This window comes from Lepisosteus oculatus, chromosome 10 (genome assembly GCF_040954835.1).
Source record: "Lepisosteus oculatus isolate fLepOcu1 chromosome 10, fLepOcu1.hap2, whole genome shotgun sequence".
NCBI classification, from domain to species: Eukaryota; Metazoa; Chordata; class Actinopteri; order Semionotiformes; family Lepisosteidae; genus Lepisosteus; species Lepisosteus oculatus.
This window is the reverse complement of record NC_090705.1, coordinates 19,303,258-19,325,664: the sequence shown is the minus strand read 5'-3', so window position 1 is coordinate 19,325,664 and position 22,407 is coordinate 19,303,258. Positions and strand designations below refer to the sequence as shown.

General features: G+C 38.4%; 1 long non-coding RNA gene across 4 annotated transcripts in view; it reads right to left on the bottom strand.

Annotated features, from left to right (window-relative positions):
• Positions 1-3,290: 3,290 nt before the first annotated feature.
• The window catches only part of LOC107078585 (uncharacterized), a 28,708-nt gene continuing 9,591 nt past the window's right edge, over positions 3,291-22,407 (bottom strand). For 3 of the 4 annotated variants that reach the window (XR_011190684.1, XR_011190686.1, XR_001479544.2), the window contains exon 4: positions 3,291-8,281. This is a non-coding gene — a long non-coding RNA (uncharacterized lncRNA). The remainder of the gene's footprint in view (positions 8,282-22,407) is intronic. The other variant, XR_011190685.1, reaches the window with a different exon arrangement.

Below are 22,407 nucleotides of genomic sequence, written 5' to 3'. Positions count from 1 at the left end.
AAGTCACTGGATAAGATCCTTGGAGCACATAACTACTAGCAGTGAAAAGAACTAGATGGGTCAACAGACCTCCTCCTACATCTGTAACTCTTTTTGTGTTCGAATCTGCCTTGTACAGGTCTTATTCATGTAATCCGATTCCTTATTTAGGATAGCGTTTATAGAAATTCCTAATGACCACATAATTGTCAGAGATTAGAGGATGTGGTGTGCAGTTTGTAGGCAATGACAGTCCCAAAGTTATCCCTTCACCAGCTTCAATGAAAACTGTAATGATAGATCTCAGTGACTCCTGTGAATGGGATCAATAGTCCTTGTGTAGAAAATACCAAGTTTTAAGTTAGTACATGGCAGATTCTCCAAACATTTCCAGTTACAAAGTTGAATGTGTGAAATGAGATTACTTTAAAATTAATACACTTAAATTTGTAGTACAGCATGGTGTGAAATCTGTCACGGTAAAGAGTATTTTGTTAATTATTTTAGTGTTCGTTTGGAGCGCTCAATGTCTTGAGCTCCCACATGATAAATGGCGGCAATAAAATTAGAATTTATATTATATCCTCTCTCATTACGACAACAGAGCCTCAGAAACACTGGAGCCGTCAATTGAGCTTGAAATATATTACAATCTAATATTTTAAAAACAGAATAAGGCAGATGCTGGACAGTGCCAGGAAGAAGAAAAGAAAACACTCGACGGAGCCGCGATGGAAAACGAACATGAAAGATGTTCCACATTCCTCCAGCCAAAGGGAATCGGAGCTCGGGGATACTGGCGGGGAGTTTTCGCAAACCTAATTATTTCAGCCATAGATATCTGTTTGAAAGGCTCTCCCTTTTGTGTGTTTAGTGGCTAATCAAAACCAAGAGTCCCCTTCTATCCGCCTTTCCAGCGCAGACAGATTCCCTATGTTTTCCTGAAGCAGGCGAAGTAAAGAAATAACGAAAGGGATGTGTGCGCAGGAGGGCCTCTCTGTCAGGGCACCTTTGGGAGCTTGTTTAAGTGGCCTTAAGTAAGATAATAAGCATGGAGTGCTAAAAGAGAAGACTTTGTCTTCTCACATTAGCAGCGTCCTCCTTTGAGTGGCAATATCTGTGAAAATGCTGCTCAGCCTTTAATGAGACTGCATTGCCTCAGTGTATCAGTCTAATTAATCCCATATTTTCACAGCGTATAATTACGGAGCCGGGCTGTGTTATATGGCTATCGGAGGAGGAGCAGAGCCGACACGATCCTCTCTTCCTCTCTCTCCTCGCAATTTATTACACCGGGAACAAGACGCAGCTGAAACCTCCCAGTACAGACCTATCTGTCATCTCTACATTATCAGTAAAATAGACCGCCTTCCATATTGTGCTACAAGGGCTCCAGCAAATTGCTATTTTTATGGGACATGATAAAGGAAATGCTACCTTATGTTCAAATTTTTTACTGTCTGGTGCTGGGAAAAATGTAGCGCCCAGCCTGTTAGACCCTGTGCTGGTGTGCAGATGTGTGTGCCTGTGTGTGTTCACGTATTCTGGTTCCCCATTTGCCCACCTGCCTCTCCCCGCTGTGTTTCTGTGTCCAGGTGGGAAAAAAAGCAGGTGGGAATGTGTGCAGGTTTGGAGAAGAGCTCTTCCATACCTTAAAAGAACCCGTCAAGTAAGTAGCTGTGTCAATGTCCATCTGACCAGTAGACAATATGCGAAGAGTTAATCTGTGATACAAGATTTACTCACAAGACCTGCAGGAAATTTATAATACAATCGGTCAATGAATGACTGCAGAGATGCTTTTGTTTTTTGCGTATAGTTGCCTGGTGCTATACAGAAAGCTTGCACGTTTTTACGCGAGGCAAATAGTGCCTTTGACTATGTTTGTAACATTAAATCTTCAGCTGCCTCCATCAAAGGACAGTCAAGGATATCTCCTTCTTGTTTTTTTTTTCTTCCCGAGATTCAAAGGCTTTGAAGAATGAGTTTTTGAAACAAGCTCGCAACCCATTTAGATTTTGAAGTCTGACATTACAGCTTCTTACTACCGAGGGCTGAGAACTTGTCAGTTTCCCAGTTGGCGCAGAAAACCTGGTCTTGGTGTCCGGATAAAGTGCAGCAAAGACAAATGTAAGAATGTAAGATTTTACATTAGTTTTAATTTCCAATTTCAAAATATTAATACAGTGACTAAATAGAAAATTAAAAAAAATCATAGTTAATTGGCTAGAGTTCACTTTGATGTTTGTACAGTATACTGTATGAAAGCAGAAAAAATGTGTATTCATTCACACTCCAGTTATGTACAATAGGTATATAATTATTATTACTGGCCCAATCATAAATTAAACCCTAAGATGTACATCTATCCATCCATTTTCTAACCATTTTATCCAATACAGAGTTGCAGGGAAGCTGACCCTATCCCAGCAAGGAACAGGCACAAGTCCCCAGGATGGGATGCCAGTCCATTACAGGGCACACACATGGATCCAGTCACATCAGGGCCAATTTTCCCAGAAGCCAATTAACCTACCAGTGTGTTTTGGACTGTGGGAGGAAACTGGAGCACCCAGAGGAAACACAGGTGAACACAGGAAGAACGTCAAGCAGACAGCAGCCTACAAATTTAACCCAAGGCCCCAGAGTTGCAAGGCAAAGATGTTAACCAATGTGCCACTATGAAGCCCCTAAGATGTACATTTTAAGTTTCATAACATACTGTATGATAATGTTTATTTGATTCTTAAAATATGGAGAGGGAAAGAAAGAAAATGGGGATATTTGACAGAATGAGTGTGGGAGGTGTTCTGAGCTTCTTGTCTGTTTTTACTTTACAGGGGGCCTCTGCTGTTCTCCTCCACTCCTCCCCTCCTTCAATCCATCTCTCCCAAGTCTTCTCTCTGTTTGACAGGTAGCGCGGACCCAAACTGACAGCTACTCAAATTCCACCGAAGAAACCAGGCATTAATTAAGTCATTGCTGGACTGTAATTTCCTTGAGAAGTAAAAAATTCTCACACAAGAAAAGGTTACAGAGACCTTTTCTGTGTCAAAATTACCATGCGTCATGAATATTAATGCTCTTAATGAAGACAACCTTTGCTTCATCAAGAAGCTTCCAGAGCAGGTGCCAAGCTGATAGACTCACTCTGTGGAGTTTTCAGCTGGTGAAAATAGACACAGTGCGATTTATCCATTAAAATCAACATCTCCCTTCGGATTCTAATGACTCTTGCTGTTTTCCCTTTTTTTCCTATAAAAAATATTCAGATAATAAAATTAAGCAAAAAGATGTCACAAAATTTCCCATAAAAATATTCCTTCTGGTTTATTTGTATTTGAGTAATCATCCAACAGTGACAGGAGAGCTGCACACACATGGAGAAAGCAAAGATTCTGCTAAAGTTTGTCTCTTGATATCATAAAATTTCATTTTGCTTTTTAACAGATATTTTTCTGCATTGATTCATATTTTTTGTTGTTGTTGTTTCTGATTCTGTCAGAAGCACCATAGCTTCTTGGTTATTTCCGTAAACATTCATTTTCCTTTCATTGTGGCATTTCTTTGACAGACTGTACATATGCTTATAAACAACCTTAAACTCCACACCCAGGCAAGACCCCAGTTTTTCTGCTGAACACAATCATCTATTGCCGACAAAGCAGCACATCTGTGTTCAAACTCAGTAACTTAAACCTGCCATCTGCAGACAGCTAAGTAGTGGCTATCAGCTATCAGTGACGGGTAGAATCATAAATTTGAAAGAAGCTTTGCTTAGTTCACAAAAAATGTCACGTATACGCGCTTTTGAAAGTAGATTAGGAGAAGAAAATATATTTTTAATGAAATGCAAATAGAAAAATAAGTACCCAATGATTTTAGTGAAAATTACTCCCTATGATCGTTCAGAAAATAGATAAACAAATTCAGGAAAAAAAACAAGAAGAGTTGTATTATCTCTCATCATCCAAAAGCTTTCTTAATCTCTTATTTTATGTATTCATACTGTGTATCCCCAAATATACATGAAGTGTTGTTTGGGTTTCAAAGACAAGTGTTCACAACTAGAGTGCAACACCTTCATTTCTTTTTTTTGTTGTTGCAATTTTAGGTAGCCCCACTGTAGCTCTGGGAATACCTTGATTCCTTAATACAAAACGTTTAAGACTACAGAATCTAATGCCAGAAAAGAACACCGATATTGTCCAGCATCAGCCAGGTTTGGAGCACAAAAAAAACAATTTTGCAATTAGAACAGAAAAAGAATTAAGGATGTTCTGCTGGTGATCTTACTCACAGATTGGGCAGCCAGTAGACTGTGTCGAGCAGAAATGTCATGCAGTGTTTGGAAACAGCACAAATGACGAAAAGCCCACAGAGATGTTCCTTCTCACTGTGCTCATCACTTAATTGAGATACGAAAACATAAAGAGCCTCTGATTTTCCAGCTTTGGAGATCTGCATTCCTCTCTTGCATTAGACAAATTGTTATATCAACAAAAAACAAGACATCACTTTTTTTTTTCCCAGGCCTTTATGACTATTATAAATTGGTCTCATGTTTGAAGTACTGATTCAAATGCGGGGATTTCCAACTCATCCAATTTGCTGAGGATGATAATATGCTCTGTTCAGAAAGTGAGCCATTTGATTATTTTTAAAATATTATACTCGGAATATGCATGTATATGTATGCATAAGCACTTTCAAATACACCGGAAATTCAAAAATGGCTTTCCAACTACAATACAAAGAAACTGGACTTCAGTCTGAGAAAAACATTATTAAAAGACAGTATTTAACAAGACAAATAAAGGTGAGATTACCATTTTTCATTGATCATCTTATTTCACTCAGTGTGTGTCCTTATTTACACAGAAGTATTGACATTTATCCATCTTATACCTGCTTTATCTAATACAGAGTCACGGGTGACTTACAGTACAACCTATCCCAGCAAAATAACGGGCGCAAAGCAGGATACAGCACACTCTGGTGAACGGCATGCCAGTCCACTGCAGGACACACAAACTCTCACCATGCCAATTTTCCCAGGAGCCAATGAACCTTCCAGTACGTCTTTGGGCTGTGGAAGGAAACTGAAGCACCCAGAGCAAACCCACATTAACACATCGAGAACAAACAAACTCCATACAGATAGCACCTCAGGAACTGAACCCATGGCTACAGTCCTGCAATTCAGCAAGGATAACCACTCCACCACCATGCCACCCTATTCTATCGACATTCCTCCTTTTTTAAACAGTGATAGATGTTTTTCTAGTACTAAAAGTAGCCTTGTAGCTTTATGGATGTGAAAAGAGAATTTGGTGATATTAATGAGAAGAACAGAGTAAATTAGATACTGTACAAGTGTGTTGTATTAGCTACCAGGATTTCATGCTGGCTGCTCATATGTAGTTTTTTCTTGAGTTGGTGAGATCAGGTTTGAAGATTCTGAATTACAGACTACTAAATGATGTTTGGTTTCCTCTCAACCAAAGTCAGTCTTATTACTAAGATTTGAAGATGTTTTAATATTAGAGAACTCTAGCAGGGACTTTGAATAAATTGTTGATGACTCTTAAATTACATACTGTTTTTGGTTGTTAGTAGTTAACAGAACTGAGGATCTCATCCAGTTTTTTTTCTTGAAGGAAGCCAGCGGAGCTTGATATCTGAGTTGGTTGTTCCACACTCCCTCAACCCTTTGGAGAAAGATATGCCTCCTTTTCTTGATTTTAAATGCATGCCCATGTAGTTTCTACTTGTGTTCTTGGTTAATCTTTCAATGATTATTTTGAAGAAATCCACTGGGCTGACTTTCTCAGTGACTTTGAGGATTAATACTTGGTGAACTCATAGTCTTCTCTGTTCAAGACTAAAACAGTTCTATTCTTCCAGCTTGTCAGGATGTAGGATATTGCTTTAAGCCTTGAAATGCATCTGGACTGATTCCAGAGCAGCAATAGCTTTTCTATATTCAATGTTATTTAGTCTATATGGTAACCAGAAGTGTAGCACAATATTCTAAACATGGCCTTAACACTACACTGTATAATTTTAATTTAACATCCCTTGATTTAAATGCTACACTTTACCTATACATCCCAACATTGTGTCATTTTTGCTTCCCTACATCGTCTAGAAGATCTTAATGACATGTCAACATAAACACCCGAGTTTGTTTTCACAAGTTGACTCCTCTAGTTCAACACAAACATTTTTATGTTTATGTTTTTACTCCTGTATTTCTGCAGAGGCACAAAAGATGGGGATGTCTCTTCAATTGGGTGAGGATGAAGCACGAGTCTGCCTTCCCTTCCAAGCGTTGTCTCTCAGGCTAAACATTCTGGCCTTCATGATGCTGCTGGGACAGGATGGCCAGAAGAACTCAGAGAGGAGGCTCCCCAGCCACTGACCTCCAAGGGCTTGACAGACAGGAAAGTCATCCTTTCTGGTGTTACTTGGTTTTTGCATCTGAAAGAAAATGGGTGCACAGAAAAAAAAACATTCACCGTACATGAGTGCTCTATTGTTCATCTTTAACAGCCAACCTGGAGTTTATTCCTCCATACGCCCGGTATCCTTCAATATCTTTCCCCCTGCATGCAGGCGCCTAGAGGGTCATCAATTGCATGAGCAGACCACTGGTAGTCCATGTACCCCGCTATGGTGACACGCTGTTCTTTTATCCCCATTTCAGGGTCTTTGTAGCTGACACTGCAGCAGGTATAGAGCCCTAGCCATGAAAGGATTTATCTGAAAGAGACAAAAGCAGCTTCTCCATTCCACCCTTTTTCTGTAGCTTTCACGCTGTCATATTCTTCTCATTAATTCTGACCTGTCACACAGTCCCCTGCAGTATCGCAGTGTAAGGTGACAGGTTTCCAATGAGTGACAAAGGCTCTTTAGGTGATACAGAAGATCTTTCACGGAGCGAGTTTTGTAAAGTGCCCCTCAAATGTCACTTTTTAACTCAATACTCTAAACACACAGTGAGACCTTTTTCTCAGTACTTACACTGCTTGTGCAGTAAACAGACGCTGAATGTGCTTCAGGTAAATGTCCCTGAATTCAAGTGAAGAAGCTAGAAGACTTTATAGCTGGCAATAAAAAAACACACTTTTTACAGACAAACTTCAGCACATAAACAAAATTCAAAGTTTTAAGTAAAACCAAAAGCAGAACATTTGTTTTTGTGCTTGTGACTGCAGCATGCCGTCAACATTTTACTGTTGGCTCAGGCATCTTTCTACTATTGGTACTAGGAAGGTAGAAATTCTACATTTGTATAACATTCAAATTTAAACAACTATAATAAAGTTCATTTATTACAGTGGGCTATAAGAACATTATCGATGTCATGGATGTCAATAGTACTTTCCGTTCAAAATTCTGCAACTAGCACATTCAAGAATATATGATTAATGAAGTGTCCTGTTTATTGTGTTAAAAATATGATTTTTACAGCAACACTAAGTCTGAAGACCAGTACGTTGGTCCCAGGCATCTTATTTGTAAGACACCTATTGTCTTCAAAGTACGCCTTATTCAATCTGCAATTGTTGACTCTTATTGATGTGAAGGATACCTGGGATTAGGATTCCTACAGTATATCCCAGGAGATGAGTTTGTTTTTTAAGACTACGTTCAGCTAATTATGATTCAAGGTTATTTTATGAAAGTCTGACACAAGTTTCAATATTTTAAACTTAAATATGTACAGGATTTTGGAAGTGCTTGTTGGGTGCCCCAATACTCATCCTCTGGAAAATAATAATTTCATTGAGGTTTTTGTCATTGAATGAACATTTATTTCTCCACTCACTGAACTGACTACCATATATCCGTGGACAAACTCTGTGATATGTGACAGACCACCACTGATTCCAAGTTCAGCGGTAAGAATTCTCAGTTGCTTCTCTGTACCCTACGGACTCTTGAAGTCTTCATATCGGCCACATGGTGTTTCATGTTAAGAGTACGATTTATTTTCTTTAGCAAGATTATTAAACAAAAATGCTGACTTACAAAACGAGCCCATTCTCCTGCCTTAGTTCTTCTTTGCCCAGTGTCCCCCTGTGGAGCTCCTGATCCCTCAGAGTACCAGACTGGTAGGCTGCTGTGCTGGAGTTCTTGCTCTGGTAATGTAACAAAAAGAAGCTCTGGCCCTCATGGGGTTTTGGAAAGAAAGAGGATAATTTTCTTCAAAAAGTCCAACCTGGCACTTTCTGGTGAGGGGCTGGGAAGCTGAGCAGTGAAGAACATCCTTTCAACTTCAATTATGGGACAAGTTCTAATAAAAGAATGAAATTACACTCAACCTGAGAAGCATCATTCAGATTTAAACAACTGGTAACACTGTTATCCTTTACTTTAATACTTTTCTCTACTACAAATCTTGAAATATTTTACATCGATATGGAGTGGACCACAGTGGGGATATAAAGTAATTTTTGAAGTATACTAAAACAATACTTCTTGGAAAACTGTCAATTTATTATATTCCAAAATAACTTTTGTTTGAACTCAGCTGTACATTTATTTTGCAGTATTTTTGGTAGTGTGAATTGAAGTGAAACTGAACAGTACATACACTGTAAACTGAATTATAAATGTCACACAGTTAACATTTAAAGTAAGGACACAGTAATCATGTAACTGGTATTTGATTAAATCTACAGCTGAAAGTACAGAACAATTTCTTTACTATTGCTTTATTTTTATTTACTACAGACTCTAGAAAGCCTTACAAATGGTCAAGTAGGGAACTGTGTCAGTTTAATTCCATGCTGAAAAATAGAAGAAACACAACATTTCATCTGTGGAGCCTTTTTCGGGTGTGAAGGTTTACCTGAAAAAAGCTCAATAGCCAAAATGGTGTGTTTCCTCTTTCTGTTTTTCAGTGTGTAATAAATGTTTACTTGTTTCTTCTAAATGGTATGGCAATGAGCAAAATACTAAATCCCTGCCTTTTCTCATTCCAATAACTGAGATGGAATTTTAACACTGTTAACTTTCAAATTTTGCCTTTCTTTGTCACAGGGTTTGCTAGATAAGAATCCATATTTTGCAGCCTTATGTGTAATTGTTTTTAATTAGCACCTGTGTATTGCTTACTACACTTTCACCCAGCCTTGTATTGTTTCAATTGCTTATGTGTGCCTTGTGGTGCAGAGAGCTACACTTATTCTGTTGTACTGAGTTCACAAATAGTAAAGTGAGAGTTATCAGGTGCAGTTAGAACCTTATTTACATATTTCAGTCCATTTTAGCTTGATTAGGTGCAACTTCCAAAGGAATTTTTGAACCACAGAGTATATTCCTCTTTTATAAGACAGAGATTTTACTCAAATTTTGGAAGAGAAAGAAGAACTTTGCAAAAGTTTACAACTGGGATTATTTCCTTTACATTTTTTTTTCTATTTTTTTTTCTAAGTGTAACCATATGTTGATTCTACAATGAAAATGTAGGCATACAGCTCGATATTATGAACAAAAGGCATACACATTGTATATTGACAGTGTGTTAACACACTGCATAAAGGTGGATAAAAACATATTCTCTTTTTGAATAAACACAAAAGCTTCCTGTAGCATTGTGGAATTTACTTTGATAAACAACTCTGTGTCCTGCAATCCATCCTGTTTCAAAGCAAGTCCACTGCTGTTCAGACAGAGTAATGAGAGATATGTTTGCAAGAGAGATTTGTGCCAAAGAACTGGAATATCCTTCCAGAGATGTATCTGACCAGAGAAGAGCACTTCTTTAAAGACAGAGAAACAACTTGAAAGACAACTTTTAAAAGGCTGAATTAAATGAAGTCATCTTAAAGTTTGGCACAACTAACTACTGCGTCCTACGTTAAAAAAATGTAAGATGACCTACTGTAGTGCTTGCTAGTTCTACCTTAATCTCATTTTGTTTTGCAAAAAACTTGTAAACAATAATGGTGTCATCTATGCTAGTAGTTCCCTATTCTGGTCCTGGCAGGCCACACACTTGTTTGGTTTTGTTCCTGCCAAGTTCCCAATCACAGCCATAATTGACTTAATAATAGGATTCATTTTAAAAGTTTGATTGTTTTCAGATATTTGTAACAATTCAATTTCATAAGTAAAATAAAATACCAAACATTTGAGTAGGAAACAAACTTGAAAATATTGTAACCAAGCAACATGTTAGTTTAATTGAGGCTTCTATTAGGTAATTGAGTTCAGCTGGAATGTAAAGTGGTTGTGGCCATCTTGGGCCAGGTTAGGAAACCCCTGATCTAAGCAACAATACCGTCCTGTGATGTAGGAAGAGGTGGATGTGTGAGGAAGCCACCATCTTGGCTCAAAACCTAGGCCCAATGGCATGGCCTTGAGCCCAGATTGGCAGGATCTTCAAAATGAGACACAGCTGTACCAATTGAGTCTAGAAAACTCAGGGGGAATGGAATTCTACAGGAGGGAAAGCCATTAGGATAGGCTTTCTGTGGCATTAGTTACCCCTCTGAGTAATCAGGAGGCTCATAAGACCAGATGGGAGGAAAGGAGATTCCCTGTGTTAGTAAGCTCTAGATAGGAAGGAAAGAGAGGGTTCCATAGTTGGGGATTCTTGTTACTAATGGATTGGGCTGGATAACAGGTCAGCAGAGATCTGCAAGTTGGGAAGCCTTTATGAAGATACAGAAAACGGTACTGCATGCCTCACAGGTCCTGGTAAGGCAGGGAAAATGGTAACCTGTTTGCCAGACTCAATAGGGAAGTCGTGCGCTCATAGGAGATGGAGTTGAATTGTTGTAACGCGGCTGATAGGAGGTCTTAGCTGCTGGTGAAGTGGATCATTTTTGACGAGATTGCAGCAGTTGTCTTTGGGTGTCTAGATAGCACAGGAAGATAAACAAATACGCCCTGTGTCTAAGAACTGCAGATACACTGTTTCAGAGTGAATAAAGAAAGAAATTACAAAATGGTAACAAGTGTGTCTGGGATGTCATGGTTTGATAGAGAAGTGTCCCTGGTTAAACCATCTCAAACGGAAGAAGAGTAGTGAAGACGTGTCCTTTAGTGAAAAGGAACTGGGTGCTATAAAATAAAGTCTATCCCTGGTGATATGAGAGTTGGATGCCAAAATGCCATTTGACTTAAACTCTAAGCCTGAAGAGTTAGTGCAGTTAAATGGGGGATGTGGAGAGAATCAGAATGAATACTCAATTGCCCAGTGCACAGAAAGTGTGTCAGAAGAACAAAAGGTCAAGAGACTGTACTGAGAGAGAAGGTGTGTGTATGTGTGTGAGAGGAGGCTGGTCAGTCTTCCTCTTGGAGGGGAACAATACATGAGACTGAGAATATTAGACATCGAGTCTAATGATAAAGCAGGGAGGCCATTTAAAATGCCACATGAAGATGTGCTGATGGTGTGTAGTGTGGATAAAGAATTTCAATGAAAGCCCGGAGTCACAACTCTCCTGATACCAATGTCCAACAATTGTGTTGCAGTTATAATTCCCCTTTTGTTTGTCTGTATTGTGCTGGCGTGAGTGGTATAGCTGGCAGAATAATATTGAGGTAGACCTCCAACAGAGGCAAATAAGATTGTATTAAGACCACTTTTAATAACAGCAGTGTTTCACAAGCAGGGACCTTCTTGGGTTGGTTTCTGACTTTGTGGACAACAGGAAGTGGCAGATGGGTTATTAATTCCAGAGTGGAGATTCCTTCAGGGATCCTGCCCACTGGCTCTCATCCCTGTCTGTGGCCGGAATCTCATGTTCAAATCAGATAGCCTTCAAATGGTTTACATATGTCAAAAACTATGGCAACTTGTTCTCCACCTAATTCACAGCAAAACCTTTCTGGCTTTGATCTAGAAACTGTGTGATGACTCTGTACCATCACACGATGACTAGGATGTTCTCATTTAGCAGTCCTTAAAAAGAGATGATCTTTAATTCTGGCCTGATCTGTTTAATGTGATTAATCAGTTGGTGCATATCACTTGGACCATAAGGATTCCCATATACAGAATGCTTTAGTATAATTATTAAGCACACCAAAAAGGCATTTTTGTTTTGGAGTAGGTTGTGTTAATTAGGGGATGGAGAGGGGGTGTACACATTAGAGTTGTCCACAAGCATTAAAATCATATTCAGCATTACAGTAAATGGTTTCACCACAGTACAGAGATGTACATTTACTTTGCAGGACACCTGTATTATAGCAAGGATCTCTTTTCTGGCATTACAACAACTTTCTAGCAATATTCATTATTTTTATGCACTGACAAATTCAATACTTTCAATACATGTTACATCTTTTGTAGCTGCAGGGAGTCAAATGAAACTTCAAAGACCCTTTTCGGCGTTGTGCCCCATGATAAAGGTTTTTCTTTAATCATTGCCTTGTTCTCACTAGTTGCAACTTTGTTCTAGGAAGAACAGTATATAATTATGTCAGAACGCTACGTACGTGTTCATGTATCTAATTAATTAGTGACACATAGTGAGAGTCAAATGACAGACACCGTAGGTTGTCACTGTTTAAGACAAAGAACAAAGTCTTTTTTCCCAGAAGAGATCAGTTTCATCAAAATGCATTTCACAAAATCTACCCTTGCTTATAAAGAAATTGTGCTATTTAAAAAAAGAAGTGAACCACAGTGACATTCTGTCCCCTTTGCAGGTACCTCTCACCACATGTTGTCACCCAATTTGCTATTTTCATGAGCTGTAATATGAGTAAAAAATTACATGTATTTGAATGAAATATGGTACTTGATAATACTTGATATATCTATCAAATTATCTAATATTAAACTTTGGCTAAATATCTGTGCACAGGAACAGCCTTTTCAATCTGAATAGATATTCTGTTTTCAGTAACTGATCTATATATACTGCCACACAAAGGTCTTAGTCATTTTGCATTTTTCTGCTCTTTTCACTCACACAGTTTTCTTCTTTATGCAGAAACAATTCTAAGAAACTGAAACTGTAGCCATTTCATTTGAACAAGTTTGAATCCTGACTGTTTATCAGGAGAAAAAACACTTTATAAATCTGTAGAAAGGCATAAGTGATGTTAATAATGTGGAGCACCTAACAATGAGTAAATTAGACTTTTTTTGATAAATGTGAGGGATTTGCTGTAACAACCCTTCACGGGAGCTGCTCATGTGTAGTTTACCAGGAATTGTTGTGATCATGTTTGGAGATTCTGAATTATAGATTGCTAAAGGACAAGCCTGGTTTCCTCTCACCATTTATCACAGTCATTTGTTAGATGTAAACCAGCACATTTTCGCAATATGAAGAACTTCCAATGGTAAACAAAGTTGCAAGCAAACAAATTTTCTGTTTACAAATAGGCTTGCTTTCATTAAACTGAACAGAAAAGCCGCACAGACTCAACTTGAGCATTTTCATAGTCACCTGAAATTGCTCGTGCAGCTATGAAAAAGATCATTGCAAACAAATTCAAAATCTCTGAGCGGTTTACTACTGATGGACTGTTACTGGGGTTTGGGGAGTTCGATTTGACCAGAGTTGCCTCATGCAGCTGTGACCCTTTTGTCTTGCTGGGTGTTTGTGAGACTGCAGTGCTCATGTGATCCCTACCTTGGACACTGTGAAGATTGCAGTGTGAAAAATGGAGGATGGCACAACAATATATGCCTTGAAGGAGACATGGTGCTGTCTTCACAACATTACATTTCCAAAGTAAAAATAAAAAGATGACATTAAAAGCCTAACATATAAATGAACAGGAATAAGTAATAGGTTTATTCCATTCTGAAAAGAGAAGAAAGAAAACACAAAGAGAAGTTTTCTTTCTTCTCTTTCCAGCATGGACTAAACCTATTACTTATTCCTTTGCAGCCTACGGATGCTGACGCAGCTACCCATCTGAACTATATAAATGAACAGTTCCATTACAGGTCAGTGCTAAGGATTCTGCCCTTCAACCTCCACCAATAAAATGAGATCTGTGCAAAAATACTACAGGTTTATTAGCAGGATTAACTGTGAAAGTGGCTTTTCTCTTTTGTTCCTCAATCATACTTAAACCAAAACAAGTTAAGTTAATCCTCCACTTGGAAACCCTCCTGGATGAACTAAGCACACTTTTAAAATGAGTATTTCCTCTTCACAACATGACTAGAAACACAAAGGACATGGACAATCACTTTGGGGGTCATTTAGTTATCTTCCTTTTTTCTTTTACTTAAATATAAATTCAGCAGATTTTATTTACAATGCATATGATCTTTAGTGACTTCAGCCAAAAAAAGCAGACAGTCTGTGGTGAGACAAAAATAGGATATTCCATAGAGGGTCCTCACAAAAATTTAAATCTAAAACAGCACGCATGTTTTCAAATATCACAGTGAATAAACAATCCTTTAACTATTGTATGTTTCACTGCAGTTGTGGCTTCACGTACTATACCAGGAGCCCAGGAAGGAAAAGAGAAGGTCACAGCATTGTAATGCTAAAACAGACCAGCTCTAAAAGTGAGAAGAAAATTAAGAATTAATTGAAGGTGGAAAATATTAAATGAAAATGTGCATTTCATCACTGGAGATAAGTTTTCCGCACACCTCGTTAAAGGCTTTAATTAGAGGCATGGGAGATGCAAAGTAGTCAAATTAGAAGGGAAAGGGAGAAGGAAATGGCATAAGGTAAATGGGGCATCAGAACCCAATTATCACCTGAAACAAGGCATAGTGTCAAATGCAGTCATAGAAGCTAAGTGCTGCCATCGGTTTGGAAAGTCTTTGTATACTTAGTCTCCCACTCTGCTCTCCTTCAGTACTTGTAGGACATTTTTGGTGATGAGGCCCTCTGGTGCTTGAAAAACCCTGCAAACCTGTTTGGTTATGTGACCGGTTGTGTGGCCGAAGTTCCTCAGCTGCTGTGTGTTGTGCAGACCTGGGGCTGTGCTGGGATGTGCTGGGGAGATTGTAGGTCGAATCCTAGATGGGGATGTACCAGACCTATGTGTGCTCTCCATGCTCTCAGAACAACAATCCTAAAATACTGTAATAATACATCCCGCTGGTATACACTGCAGGATGTACAGCTGTGACAGAGTGTAAGCGAACTTGAAGAGGAGTGTATTCTCTTCTTGTTTCCTAAAATTCTGATTGGCTGTCCATCTTTATTGAAAACTAGACTGTTTTCACAGAAAATGCTCCTCACTCTGCATTAAAGTTGCAAATAATTATTCAATGATGAGAATATAACTGGTATTTCCAATGTAGCTATAAAAAACAAATCAGTGTAATAATAACCTCCGGTACCACAACACAGAATTGTTTTTCGCAGAATTGAAAGTAAACTAACCCAGCAGAAGATGCTGGAAACTTAAAGCAGGCTCCAAAAACACTTCACAATTTAGTTCCTACCCAAGACACACAACCACTGGCCCACAGATGAGAGGAAGTGGGGTAGGGGAAAAACTATTCACTGACTGAAGACTCTGCTTCATCTATTGTGTAGTCAGATTTTACCCATGAACTTGATAAAGATCATTGCAGTTATAAAAGTAATTCTTCTTGCCCCATGATCCATTTCATTAAAAACACATCTTTTCACAATAATGGCTCTGCTCAGGAGCACTATAAATGAGATTTTCTGTGCGCTGCCAACATTTTGGACGAACAGCAAGAGTGCAAGCTTTGGAGAGGGAGTAGCAGCTAGAGATACACTAGGAACTGGTCTGGTGTTTAGCTCCTTTTAGACAAGCTTCTTATCCAAGTCACACCAAACCAGGGGAAGGAAGTAGTATATTTCTTGAGGTTTTCATGCATATAGAGATGAAAGTAAGTACTCTGCCCTTGGCATACCTCCTCTTACTGACAGAAATCAGCAGTCTCTCAGTTCTGCATTGGACTGCCAGACCCACTGTGTGATAAAGATCCAAAGCACAACCTTTTTTCACATGGAGTGTAGTTTGATTAAAAAACAAAAAACAAACCACGTCCCTTTAAACAATCTCCTCTTCAATGCAGATTTCATAAGTAAGTGTCAGACCTGTGCCGCTTTTTATATTTTCTTACATTTCGATTATGATTATTATTCACAAGGCCATACACCATAGAAAAAAATACAGAGGATGTAGCTGTAGGCCCCACAGCAGCCACAGGGGGCCTTCACTTTGATGGAGGCCTGCACCATCATTAAGCAGAGAGAAGCAGGTCAGAACAGTGACTCAAGTTCCCTTTAAAGCAATCACATTCCCAGCCTCTGATCGAACAGAGAGAAACAAACATCAACTGCGAATGACAGGACTCACCATTTGCGTTCCAAAACTGCACCAAAAAGGTAAAAAAAAGAGGCTGAAATATATGACTTTAGGTTCAGGGAAAGCAGAAATTAATTACATAACCTATTACAGGCTGCTTCTAAAGTTCACTGTTCATGAAAAAATTAATATGTCCTACCTCTTCCTTTATGGGACCATAAAAATTATACTGTTGTACTTAAATTTTTTAATAAAGTGACACAGAACATTTATTAAGACTGGCATATGTTAATAATATCATGATCAGCACGGTGTCTTCAAACTCAAAGAAGGCTGTTTCGGAGGCTTAGCCAGTGCTGCACCTCAAAGGTCAATAATATTTTTATAATACTTCTCTAATGGTCTTTCGCTTCCTCTGGGACTACCTTTAAATCCCGCTCAGAGGGAGGACAGAGAATAAAATGGAAAAAAAAAGATTCAGCCTAAGATACAACCTGAGTGTTTTCGGCTCTATTCAGCAGATCCAAGAGACCCTTGGTTACTGGATGAATTTCGTCCAGCCACCCAGAGGTACCAAGGCTGGGAGGGATAATTATGAAAATGAAGACATGAGAGGAAATACTCTTGTATACCCTTAAGATGTTAATAATGCATGTTTCAGTAAGGCTTCAATTCATACTGGGCTGTAATGAAGTGCTTGAAACCATTATGGCCTTCTGTAGTTTCAATTACAATAAAGCAAAGTAGTGCCTTAGCTTCAAAGGAACAATTTAAATCTTCAAAGAAGAATAAAGTCAGTTTTACGGAGGACAAAATTAGCAGCAAATAATTAAAACAATCTTTAAATTTAACAATTACATTATTTTTCCTGGGATGTAAGAATCGCACATTAAATTTCAACATTTGCCCTTTTGTAGCAGAAACATAACATGCTCTTTCTGAAAGGGATTAAGCAATGATCTTTGGTTTCAGAGAGTAGTGTTTTTTTAATAAATCTATTGGTGGATTTTTTCTACCAAAATATTTTTTATTTGCTAAAGAAATGTAGATTCTAGTGTACATTTCACATTAGTAAGCTTGCAAATTCATTTTTATGTAACCCATAAAGGGCAAACATCTTTGAATCATTGATGCTTTTTTTAAAATTGATGTAGGGAACACTATATACATATAAGGTATATTGCTGTACTGTTTCTTAAGCACCTCTAAAAATGCTTCCTGTTTTTAACAGTGATTCTGTCAATGTCCTTGAAAGGTCACCTTGGGGTTCAAAGAGCTGATGTCATGGTTTATTCCTTTAGTCTTGTACATCAGGCGCCAGTTCATCGCTAAACACCAATTAACTACCCTCGTCGAGGAGCTCCCTCCTGGTAACTAGTCAGTTATACTCAAAAGCTTCCTTCACCATATCAGATATAAAGACTCATATCTGCTACAGTCTGCTCACCTAGCAAATGTCAACTTGGACTATACTAAAACATGTCAACACCTAAAAATAAAAACACAAACTTAAATAATTCCCATTGGGTCAACAGCAGCCTCAAAAATTCAGTACTAAGCATTTTTTTCCAGATCAACCTGAAAAGGATATTTTCAAGTACTCCAGTGCTTCTAGGGGTGCTTCTAGGGGTGTGTGTGTGTGTGTGGGGGGGGGGGGGGGTGGGGGTGGAGTTGATATCTTTTCAGCTGCTGGTGTTGAACTGTTGTTGAACTGATCTGGAAGCTCCTGGGCTTCGGCATGCTCGGCTGTTGTACTGTTTATGATAATCTTATTCTTTGTGTATTCAGCCACTGTAACGTGTTCTCCTTCTGTTTGCTGTAGAGTGTGCCGGTGTTAGGCGGTGACAGCTGCTGTCTCTTTCTGTTGTTTTGCCAGGACCTCTTTGTCAAGAAGGCCTCTCTCCCACTGGGCTTTCTCCTACTTCTATACTTTAAATACACACACAAACAACACATTAGTCAGGGGTAATGCTGCTTAGAGGACTCGCCTGAAGTTACACTCTTTGAATAAGGATGGCTATGATGCAATATTATTCCTGTGTGCACTTTCTCTCCAGTGGCTCAAAGCTTCATGGTTCAAGGCTCAAGTGTTTTGCCTGCATAGAAAAAGAATACACTTCAAATTTAAGCATGGTAACTGTAGACAAACTTTCACTTTTAAAAAGAAACTCTGATTCTTTTTTTGGTTTCTGGACTAAAAAATCTGGGTCCTTTAGATAAATTAGTTGATCAAACGGTGTTCAGACTCCTTCCTGATTCTACTTCAAGCCATGGAAGGAAAACCAGGAGTCTCAAACAGTACATTAAAAAATCATAGATAATCATTTTGTAAAACAACTACTGTATCTATATCTACAGTAGGTAATTTGCAAGTTAACTTGTATATTGTTGGGTCTTTCTGGAACACCTGGCTCCAGTTTCTAGGGATAAATTACAAGGAGAGTGACTTCATGCAGGAGGTGAAGCTGCTTTAATGATGTAACTAAGGTACCTTGGCTTAGCTTTTGACAGGAAAGAAACTTCAGATCCAGAAGGCAGTGGATGCAGGAAGCACTTAGCATTGGTGGCAAAATAGTGGTGGGTTAGTTAGCCAGACCTCAGGAAAACAAATCTGTACATAGTCAGATTTTTTTACTAGCTATTTAACAGCCAGCATGAAAAATGAGGTCAGTAGAATCTGCTTTGCATGAACAATGACAAAAAAGTAATAAATCAGTAACTATAATGCTGAACAGCAACACCCAATGTGAACAGATAAGCCTGCGTTTTGAAACAAAAACCTTAGACGTCAGTACACCAAAACTTGTTGGCTTTAGAGGCATTTTTTTAATAAGCCTGACTAATCAGTTTTAGAATGCTCTGTTACTAAAGCACTCTTTATAGCTCAATTGGCAAAGCTTTGCTGACAAATTCAACCCAGTGAACTTCTTTAGAATTAACAGTGAAACATGCTACATACTGTAGTACACAAGTGGAAACAAGAAGAAGGAAATTTTAAACCCGAGAACTGAACGCACTTTTTTAACCAAAGGGTTAAGGGAGTCTGGAACAAGCCACTAAGCCATGGTGTTTAAGCCAATACCCTCCTTTCAAGAAACAGCTGGATGAGTTCTGTGGATCAATTAGCTACTAGTAATCAGATCATCTAAATAGGCTGAATGGCCTCTTGTTTGCAAACTTTATGTTCTTACATCTCTCTCCTCTTTAAACAAGCTACATAAACATTTTGTATGGGGAGGAGTGAAACACATAGCACTGGTTGGAATCACAAGGGAATATGTGTTAATGATGTCATGAACTTTAGAGGGAGCAAAGACCTTCAAACTGAGACTACGCAAGCCAAGGGGGTACAAGTCTCTGGGAGTCTCGAGTGTGTTATCAGTCAAAAACAACATATTCTACAACACTCATGCAAAAAATCTGTGTGAATTTGGGGCTTGATTCTCTTGGGACTTGGCTTGCCAAAATCAATTTTTCCTGACAGTGGAGTACCCTGAAATGATCTCTATGGCATTCCTGCAGATTCTGTAAACTTTTGTTTAGGAAGGTGAAAAAAGAAGAGGAGAACTGAGAGTCTTGTATTTGACTCCTAGCTGAAGGCTACCAATCAGCCTTAAGAGAAGAATTCCCTGATTTAAATTGGGGTTTTACCCACATGCCTTGATTTCTGTCACTTTTATGTTTAAGAGGAATTACCCAGAGGTTGCTTGCAAAAAAATCAAATTTAATCAAGCTAACTTAATCCTGCTTTCTGAGAAACATGTTTAAATTCTGCTCTGTCCCAGAAGTCATCATACTTTTGATTGCTCTGGTATTTCTAAATGAGAGAAGCACAGAGAGATCTTTGAAATATATTGAGAACATGAATACAATTAGGGCTCGGTTTGTGTAATATAAGAATTTATTACCAGGTACTCAGGTACTGTATAAGTATCAGGAACACAGATTTTGAATTTCACATTACCTGTAGCTGTTGTGTACAATGAATATATGCTTATACAACATGGGATTTCTAACTTGGCTGATTGAGAACCTCAGTGTAGTGGATTTTATAGGTAACCTCTGATTATCTACAGTATATTTAAGCAGGCGATTGGTTAAATTCTGTAACTTTGGAACAGAAATCTGAATACTCTTCAGTCCTCAGGGATAAGCTTTTCTATAGCTGAACAAATTGATTGCTCAATTCACTAACAATGTGCAAGTGCTCCCAATCAGGAAGAGGTGATTTGGAAATGACCTACTGTATAACAAATACTGGATCGGGGTCCTTCAGGATCATGGTTGCAGAACCCTGAGATACATGTAGAAAGTAGATCATATTTGAGGCCACCTGACCTCTATTTGTATCAGTATTCCTATATTCATTTACCACTGCGGCATCACTAAAGGTTTTAACAGGCAGCAGCCTTTCCCTGTCGCTCTCTGCTTTTATCCTGTAATGATCAGGTTCCACTTCTGGGTCTCCCAAGATCTGGGTCTGTTAAGGTCAAGCCAAGCAGAATGTCAAAGATGATGCTCGGCACTTAGGTTTTTTTTTTAATCCCTTCCCCTTTCTTATTTTCCTCCCCTGTGTCAGTGTCAGCGCTCTCTGTCTTTGACAGCACATGCACACACACAGAAAAAAAATGGATGTAACCAGCGATAAGACTTGCTCTAGGATCACGCGTGACCGAACTCAAATTAGGCGAGGAAAAAGGTTCAGTCCACCCTAGGGTTTTAAAACCATTGATCAGAGCGACTTTTAATACATTTCCAGCTTCTATGATCCAAATAAAGATTTTGGGACCTTTCTGTGAAACATATCTTTAGCATGTACAGTATATTGAACACACTTATTTTCCAAGATGACAAGCTTCTAAGTAGGAAACATAAAATTAGTATCCTGTAAATTTACAACGGCATGCAAATAATTTAAATGTACCATCAATTATTTAAATTGTATTATTACCCAAATTGTGTTTCCTGTGAATTTAAATAATTGATACACAGCATGGGAATCTAAAATCCTCAGCTACAGTGTATCTTGCATTATGCACACAACAGGAATAGTCTTTTGTTTACAGACTTAATTTTTTTTGGCTGTCTAGGTTCTCATGTTGAACGTAACACTTGTATATACACTTGTATATACAGTACCTATTTACCTAAGAGTGGAATATATAATGTACTGTATGTATCACCAACACACAAATAAAGCAAGATAAAATGGCAGAATTCCTGTATAATATTTAACTAAATATATATGAACATCCATCGATTTTCTGAATGCTTTCTCCAACACAGGGCCGCACGTACAGTTTAAGTGAACATTTCCCTTTAAAAATTTACTTTACTAGGTAACAATGGTGAATATGTAAGAAAACGTGGTTTTGAAATACACCAAGATGCATTTTTTATATCCCACGCATTATTGATAAAGCCATGTTGCTTAGCTGACAGTGCTCATATTGCATTTCAACCTCGTAGCTACCATTGTAATTTTGTAGAAGACACTTTCTTCCCTGAAAGTCTGTTGTAATAGCGAAATACAGAGCACAGTGTACAAGCTACATGGGAGTGCAAAAGGGGAAAAACAGCATTATATAAACAGCTCTTACTCTTGACAATAACATCTTTGGATTACTGCCTTAGGGTTACAGAAGTCACTGTGATTATGATATAGTGCCCGGAGCTAAAAGCTGAGGGCATTGTTGCACAACTGAGGTGCCTACTGTTACCCACAGGCAACAGTTTTGCTGCAACATTAAAGAAATACAGTCAGATTTTGTTTTTTTACCTCTGTGATTTTTTTTCTCTTCCATTAGATTTAATGCCAGAGCTCCACAGAGGAGAAAACAAAAGAAACCGAGAGGCTGGATAAAAAGGAGTACTGCAGGTGAAATTTTATTTTCACATATATTTGAAACAGTATGTTGTGTTTCTCAGTTAACTCGGGGAACTTGCAAAAGAGTCTGGTTTTGGGATGTCTCTGTGCTGAGGTATGGAGTTTTTTATTTTGCGTTCACACAAAACAAAAGACCACATGAAGCAACGAGTGAGAGTTTCACACCTTCTTGGGCTCTTTGACATCTGTGAAAAGCCAGTCACGTACAAAACCTTGAAAATTCAGCTGTCCACCAGGAGCAATGTCTCCTACTTACAATTGTAAAATGTAAACATGTTAATATTTAACAGTAAGTTACATAA